Source organism: Sceloporus occidentalis, unplaced genomic scaffold, assembly GCF_023333645.1.
Source record: "Sceloporus occidentalis isolate IW3139 unplaced genomic scaffold, rSceOcc1.0.p SCAF_98, whole genome shotgun sequence".
Taxonomy (NCBI): Eukaryota; Metazoa; Chordata; class Lepidosauria; order Squamata; family Phrynosomatidae; genus Sceloporus; species Sceloporus occidentalis.
Genome location: NW_028317078.1, coordinates 3,946,200 through 3,954,211, shown reverse-complemented (window position 1 = coordinate 3,954,211; position 8,012 = coordinate 3,946,200).

Genomic DNA, 8,012 nt, shown 5'->3' with positions numbered 1-8,012 from the left:
CTGTCTATTACACTCTGCTACTGTCTCTTACACTCTCTTACACTATGTTACACTCTGCTACAGTCTATTACACTATGTTACTGTCTATTACACTATGCTACTGTCTCTTACACTCTCTTACACCCTGCTGCTGTCTCTTACACTCTGTTACTGTCTCTTACACTCGGTTACACTCTCTTACCCTCTGTAACTGTCTCTTACACTCTGTTACTGTCTCCTATTGTAACGCTTCACCATGCGCTGGCTGGACTTGTTTATACTTTGCCTTATTTATTTCATGTTTCAAGCCAGTAGTGGCCGCCCTTGCCATTCAGAACCTCTCAGACTAATTATCAGGTCCAGCTGCAGTTGATCTCATGGGCCTTGACATTAACGTTTGAGGACTACCTGTTTGGTTCCTGCCTTGTTCCAGTACCTGCCTTGTTCCAGTACCTGCCTTGTTCCAGAACCTGCCTTGTTCCAGAACCTGCCTTGTTCCAGAACCTGCCTTGTTCCAGAACCTATCTTGTTCCAGAACCTGCCTTGTTCCAGAAACCTGCCTTGTTCCAGAAACCTGCCGTGTTCCTGAGTTGCGGCCAGCGCCCCACTAAGTGGACTCCAAAGCTGAGTGCCCTGCAAGTGGGCAACCTGCCATGTTCCTGAGTTGCGGCCTGCGCCCCACTAAGTGGACTCCCAAGTAGAGTACCCTGCAAGTGGGCAACCTGCCGTGTGCCCTGCAAGTGGGCAACCTGCCGTGTTCCTGAGTTGCGGCCAGCGCCCCACTAGTGGACTCCCAAGAGGAGTGCCCTGCATCGCGACTCCCAGGATGACTGCCCACTAGCGGACTACCCTGGTTGAGTGCCCTGCAAGTGGGCAACCTGCCGTGTGCCCTGCAAGTGGGCAACCTGCCGTGTGCCCTGGAAGAGGGCTTCTACCCGTGCCGTGTGCCCTGGAAGAGGGCTTCTAGTCGTGCCGTGTGCCCTGCAATTGGGCTTCCTGCCGTGTGCCCTGCAATTGGGCTTCCTGTCGAGTGAATTTCTCTGTAAATATTGTTGTACCACCATATACAATACAACTCTTGATCCTGATCTTCTGTCTGTGGTTTATTTCCGACGCCTGTCTGTACCGACCTCAAGCCATCATGCATCGTGGGGTACAGACAGAGCCCCTCGTATCCCCTGCACCTGGGCTCCTTATCAACCTGTGTCCTCAGTTCGTGACACCTATACTCTGTTACTGTTTCCTATACTCTGTTACACTCTCTTACACTCTGCTACTGTCTCATATACTCTGTTACTGTCTCATGTACTCTGTTACTGTCTCTTACTCTCTGCTACTGTCTCTTACACAGGTTTACAATGTCTACGCGAAGAGATCCCCAAAGACGTTCACAGTATACTGAGATCATTCGGGACTATGTGATCCTAGAGGACGGTATATGCCATGTGACGCTCTCTTACACTCTACTACACTCTACTACTGTCTCTTTCACTCTGCTACTGTCTCTTACACTCTGTTACTGTCTCTTACACTCTGCTACTGTATCTTACACTCTGCTACTGTCTCTTTCACTCTGCTACTGTCTCTTACACTGTCTTACACTATGTTACACTCTCTTACACTCTGCTGCTGTCTCATATACTCTGTTACTGTCTCTTACACAGGTTTACGATGTCTACGCGAAGAGATACCCAAAGACGTTCACAGTATACTGAGATCATTCGGGACCATGTGGTCCTAGAGGACGGTGTATGCCATGTGACACTCTCTTACACTCTACTACACTCTACTAATGTCTCTTTCACTCTGCTACTGTCTCTTACACTCTGTTACTGTCTCTTACACTCTGTTACAGTCTCTTAGACTCTTCTACTGTATCTTACACTCTGCTATTGTCTCTTACACTCTGCAACTGTCTATAACACTCTCTTACACTCTGTTACTGTCTATTACACTCTGCTACTGTCTCTTACACTCTCTTACACTCTGCTACACTCTATTACACTCTGCTACACTCTATTACACTCTGCTACACTCTATTACACTCTGCTACTGTCTATAACACTCTCTTACACTCTGTTACTGTCTATTACACTCTGCTACTGTCTCTTACACTCTCTTACACTCTGTTACACTCTGCTACAGTCTATTACACTCTGCTACTGTCTCTTACACTCTGCTATTGTTTCTTACACTCTGCTACTGTCTATAACACTCTCTTACACTCTGTTACTTTCTCTTACACTCTGTTACTGTCTCTTACACTCTTCTACTGTATCTTACACTCTGCTATTGTCTCTTACACTCTGCTACTGTCTTTAACACTCTCTTACACTCTGTTACTGTCTATTACACTCTGCTACTGTCTCTTACACTCTCTTACACTCTGCTACACTCGATTATACTCTGCTATTGTCTCTTACACTCTGCTACTGTCTAACACTCTCTTACACTCTGTTACTGTCTATTACACTCTGCTACTGTCTCTTACACTCTCTTACACTCTGTTACACTCTGCTACAGTCTATTACACTCTGCTACTGTCTATAACACTCTCTTACACTCTGTTACTGTCTATTACACTCTGTTACTGTCTATTACACTCTGTTACTGTCTCTTACACTCTGTTACTGTCTCTTACACTCTCTTACACTATGTTACACTCTCTTACATGCTGTTACACTCTCTTACACGCTGTTACTGTCTCTTACACTCTCTTACACTCTGCTACTGTCTCTTACACTCTGCTACTGTCTCTTACACTCTGTTACTGTCTCTTACACTCTGTTACTGTCTCTTACACTCTGTTACTGTATCTTACACTCTGCTATTGTCTCTTACACTCTGCTACTGTCTATAACACTCTCTTACACTCTGTTACTGTCTATTACACTCTGCTACTGTCTCTTACACTCTCTTACACTATGTTACACTCTCTTACACTCTGCTGCTGTCTCTTACACTCTGTTACTGTCTCTTACACTCTGTTACTGTCTCTTACACTCTCCTACACTCTGTTACACTCTCTTACATGCTGTTACACTCTCTTACACTCTGTTACTGTCTCTTACACTCTGCTACTGTCTCTTACACTCTGCTACTCTCTCTTTCACTCTGCTTCTGTCTCTGACACTCTTCTACTGTCTCTTACACTCTGTTACTGTCTCTTACACTCTACTACACTCTCGTACACTCTGTTACTGTCTCTTACACTCTGTTACTGTCTCGTACACTCTGTTACTGTCTCTTACACTCTCTTACACTCTGCTGCTGTCTCTTACACTCTGCTGCTGTCTCTTACACTCTGTTACTGTCTCTTACACTCTTTTACTGTCTCTTACACTCTGTTACACTCTCTTACACTCTGCTGCTGTCTCTTACACTCTGTTACTGTCTCTTACACTCTGTTACTGTCTCTTACACTCTCTTACACTCTCCTACACTCTGCTACTGTCTCTTACACCCTCTTACACTCTGTTACTGTCTCTTACACTCTGTTACTGTCTCTTAAACTCTGCTACTGTCTATAACACTCTCTTACACTCTGTTAATGTCTATTACACTCTGCTACTGTCTATTACACTCTCTTACACTGTTACACTCTGCTACAGTCTATTACACTCTGCTACTGTCTCTTACACTCTGCTATTGTCTCTTACACTCTGCTACTGTCTATAACACTGTCTTACACTCTGTTACTGTCTATTACACTCTGCTACTGTCTCTTTCACTCTCTTACACTATGTTACACTCTCTTACACTCTGCTGCTGTCTCTTACACTCTGTTACTGTCTCTTACACTCTGTTACTGTCTCTTACACTCTCCTACACTCTGTTACTGTCTCCTACACTCTCTTACACTCTGTTACACTCTCTTACACGCTGTTACACTCTATTACACTCTGTTAATTTCTCTTACACTCTCTTACACTCTGCTACTGTCTCTTACACTCTGCTACTCTCTCTTTCACTCTGTTTCTGTCTCTTACACTCTGCTTCTGTCTCTTATGCTCTGTTACTGTCTCTTATGCTCTGTTACTGTCTCTTACACTCTACTACACTCTCGTACACTCTGTTACTGTCTCTTACACTCTGTTACACTCTCTTACACTCTGTTACTGTCTCTTACACTCTGCTGCTGTCTCTTACACTCTGTTACTGTCTCTTACACTCTCTTACACTCTCCTACACTCTGCTACTGTCTCTTACACCCTCTTACACTCTTACTGTCTCTTACACTCTGTTACTGTCTCTTAAACTCTGCTACTGTCTATAACACTCTCTTACACTCTATTACTGTCTATTACACTCTGCTACTGTCTATTACACTCTCTTACACTATTTTACACTCTGCTACAGTCTATTACACTCTGCTACTGTCTCTTACACTCTGCTATTGTCCCTTACACTCTGCTACTGTCTATAACACTCTCTTACACTCTCTTACACTCTGCTACTGTCTCTTACACTCTGTTACTGTCTCTTACACTCTCCTACACTATGTTACTGTCTCTTACACTCTCTTACACTCTGTTACACTCTCTTACACTCTGTAACTGTCTCTTACACTCTCTTACACTCTGCTACTGTCTATAACACTCTCTTACACTCTGTTACTGTCTATTACACTCTGCTACTGTCTCTTACACTCTCTTACACTATGTTACACTCTGCTACAGTCTATTACACTCTGCTACTGTCTCTTACACTCTGCTATTGTCTCTTACACTCTGCTACTGTCTATAACACTCTCTTACACTCTGTTACTGTCTATTACACTCTGCTACAGTCTCTTACACTGTCTTACACTATGTTACACTCTGCTCCAGTCTATTACACTCTGCTATTGTCTCTTACACTCTGCTATTGTCTATAACACTCTCTTACACTCTGTTACTGTCTATTACACTCTGCGACTGTCTCTTTAACTCTCTTACACTCTTCTGCTGTCTCTTACACTCTGTTACTGTCTCTTACACTATGTTACACTCTCTTACACTCTGTAACTGTCTCTTACACTCTCTTACACTCTGTTACTGTCTCCTATACTCTGTTACTGTCTCCTATACTCTGTTACACTCTCTTACACTCTGCTGCTGTCTCTTACACTCTGTTACTGTCTCTTACACTCTCTTACACTCTCTTACACTCTCTTACACTCTCTTACACTCTCCTACTGTCTCTTACACCCTCTTACACTCTGTTACTGTCTCTTACACTCTGTTACTGTCTCTTAAACTCTGCTACTGTCTATAACACTCTCGTACACTCTGTTACTGTCTATTACACTCTGCTACTGTCTCTTACACTCTCTTACACTCTGCTGCTGTCTATTACACTCTGCTACTGTCTCTTACACTCTGCTATTGTCTATAACACTCTGCTACTGTCTATAACACTCTCTTACACTCTGTTACTGTCTCCTATACTCTGTAACACTCTCTTACACTCCGCTACTGTCTCATATACTCTTTTACTGTCTCTTACACAGGTTTACGAGGTCTACGCGAAGAGATCCCCAAAGACGTTCACAGTATACTGAGATCATTCAGGACTATGTGATCCTAGAGGACGGTATATGCCATGTGACACTCTCTTACACTCTACTACACTCTACTACTGTCTCTTTCACTCTGCTACTGTCTCTTACACTCTGTTACTGTCTTTTACACTCTGTTATTGTCTCTTACACTCTGCTACTGTATCTTACACTCTGCTATTGTCTCTTACACTCTGCTACTGTCTATAACACTCTCTTACACTCTGTTACTGTCTATTACACTCTGCTACTGTCTCTTACACTCTCTTACACTATGTTACACTCTCTTACACTCTGCTGCTGACTCTTACACTCTGTTACTGTCTCTGACACTCTCCTACACTCTGTTACTGTCTATTACACTCTGCTACTGTCTCTTTCACTCTCTTACACTATGTTACACTCTCTTACACTCTGCTGCTGTCTCTTACACTCTGTTACTGTCTCTTACACTCTGTTACTGTCTCTTACACTCTCCTAAACTCTGTTACTGTCTCTTACACTCTCTTACACTCTGTTACACTCTCTTACACGCTGTTACACTCTCCTACACTCTGTTACTGTTTATTACACTCTGCTACTGTCTCTTTCACTCTCTTACACTATGTTACACTCTCTTACACTCTGCTGCTGTCTCTTACACTCTGTTACTGTCTCTTACACTCTGTTACTGTCTCTTACACTCTCTTACACTCTGTTACCGTCTCCTATACTCTGTTACTGTCTCCTATGCTCTGTCACACTCACTTACACTCCGCTACTGTCTCATATACTCTTTTACTGTCTCTTACACAGGTTTACGATGTCTACGCGAAGAGATCCCCAAAGACGTTCACAGTATACTGAGATCATTCAGGACTATGTGATCCTAGAGGACGGTATATGCCATGTGACACTCTGGTACACTCTACTACACTCTACTACTGCCTCTTTCACTCTGCTACTGTCTCTTACACTCTGTTACTGTCTCTTACACTTTGCTACTGTATCTTACACTCTGCTATTGTCTCTTACACTCTGCTACTGTCTATAACACTCTCTTACACTCTGTTACTGTCTATTACACTCTGCTACTGTCTCTTTCACTCTCTTACACTATGTTACACTCTCTTACACTCTGCTGCTGTCTCTTACACTCTGTTACTGTCTCGTACACTCTGTTACTGTCTCTTACACTCTGTTACACTCTCTTACACTCTGTTACTGTCTCTTACACTCTTACACTCTGCTGCTGTCTCTTACACTCTGTTACTGTCTCTTACACTCTGTTACTGTCTATTACACTCTGCTACTGTCTCTTACACTCTGCTATTGTCTCTTGCACTCTGCTACTGTCTATAACACTCTCTTACACTCTGTTACTGTCTATTACACTCTGCTATTGTCTCTTACACTCTCTTACACTCTGTTACACTCTGCTACAGTCTATTACACTCTGCTACTGTCTCTTACACTCTGCTATTGTCTCTTACACTCTGCTACTGTCTCTTACACTCTATTACACTCTGTTACTGTCTATTACACTCTGCTACTGTCTCTTACACTCTCTTACACTATGTTACACTCTCTTACACTCTGCTGCTGTCTCTTACACTCTGTTACTGTCTCTTACACTCCGTTACTGTCTCTTACACTCTCCTACACTCTGTTACTGTCTCTTACACTCTGTTACACTCTCTTACTGTCTCTTACACTCTGTTACACTCTCTTACACGCTGTTACACTCTCTTACACTCTGTTACTGTCTCTTACACTCTCTTACACTCTGCTACTGTCTCTTACACTCTGCTACTGTCTCTTACACTCTGCTACTCTCTCTTTCACTTTGCTTCTGTCTCTTACACACTGCTACTGTCTCTTACGCTCTGTTACTGTCTCTTACACTCTACTACACTCTCGTATACTCTGTTACTGTCTCTTACACTCTGTTACTGTCTCTTACACTCTGTTACTGTCTCGTACACTCTGTTACTGTCTCTTACACTCTGTTACACTCTCTTACACTCTGTTACTGTCTCTTACACTCTCTTACACTCTGCTGCTGTCTCTTACACTCTGTTACTGTCTCTTACACTCTGTTACTGTCTATTACACTCTCTTACACTCTCCTACACTCTCCTACACTCTTCTACTGTCTCTTACACCCCCTTACACTCTGTTACTGTCTCTTACACTCCCTTACACTCTGTTACACTCTCTTACATGCTGTTACACTCTCTTACACGCTGTTACACCCTCTTACACACTGTTACTGTCTCTTACACTCTCTTACACTCTGCTACTATCTCTTACACTCTGTTACTGTCTCTTACACTCTGCTACTGTCTCTTACACTCTACTACTGTCTCTTTCACTCTGCTACTGTCTCTTACACTCTGCTACTATCTCTTACGCTCTGTTACTGTCTCTTACACTCTACTACACTCTCATACACTCTGTTACTGTATCTTACACTCTGTTACTGTCTCTTACACTCTGTTACTGTCTCTTACAC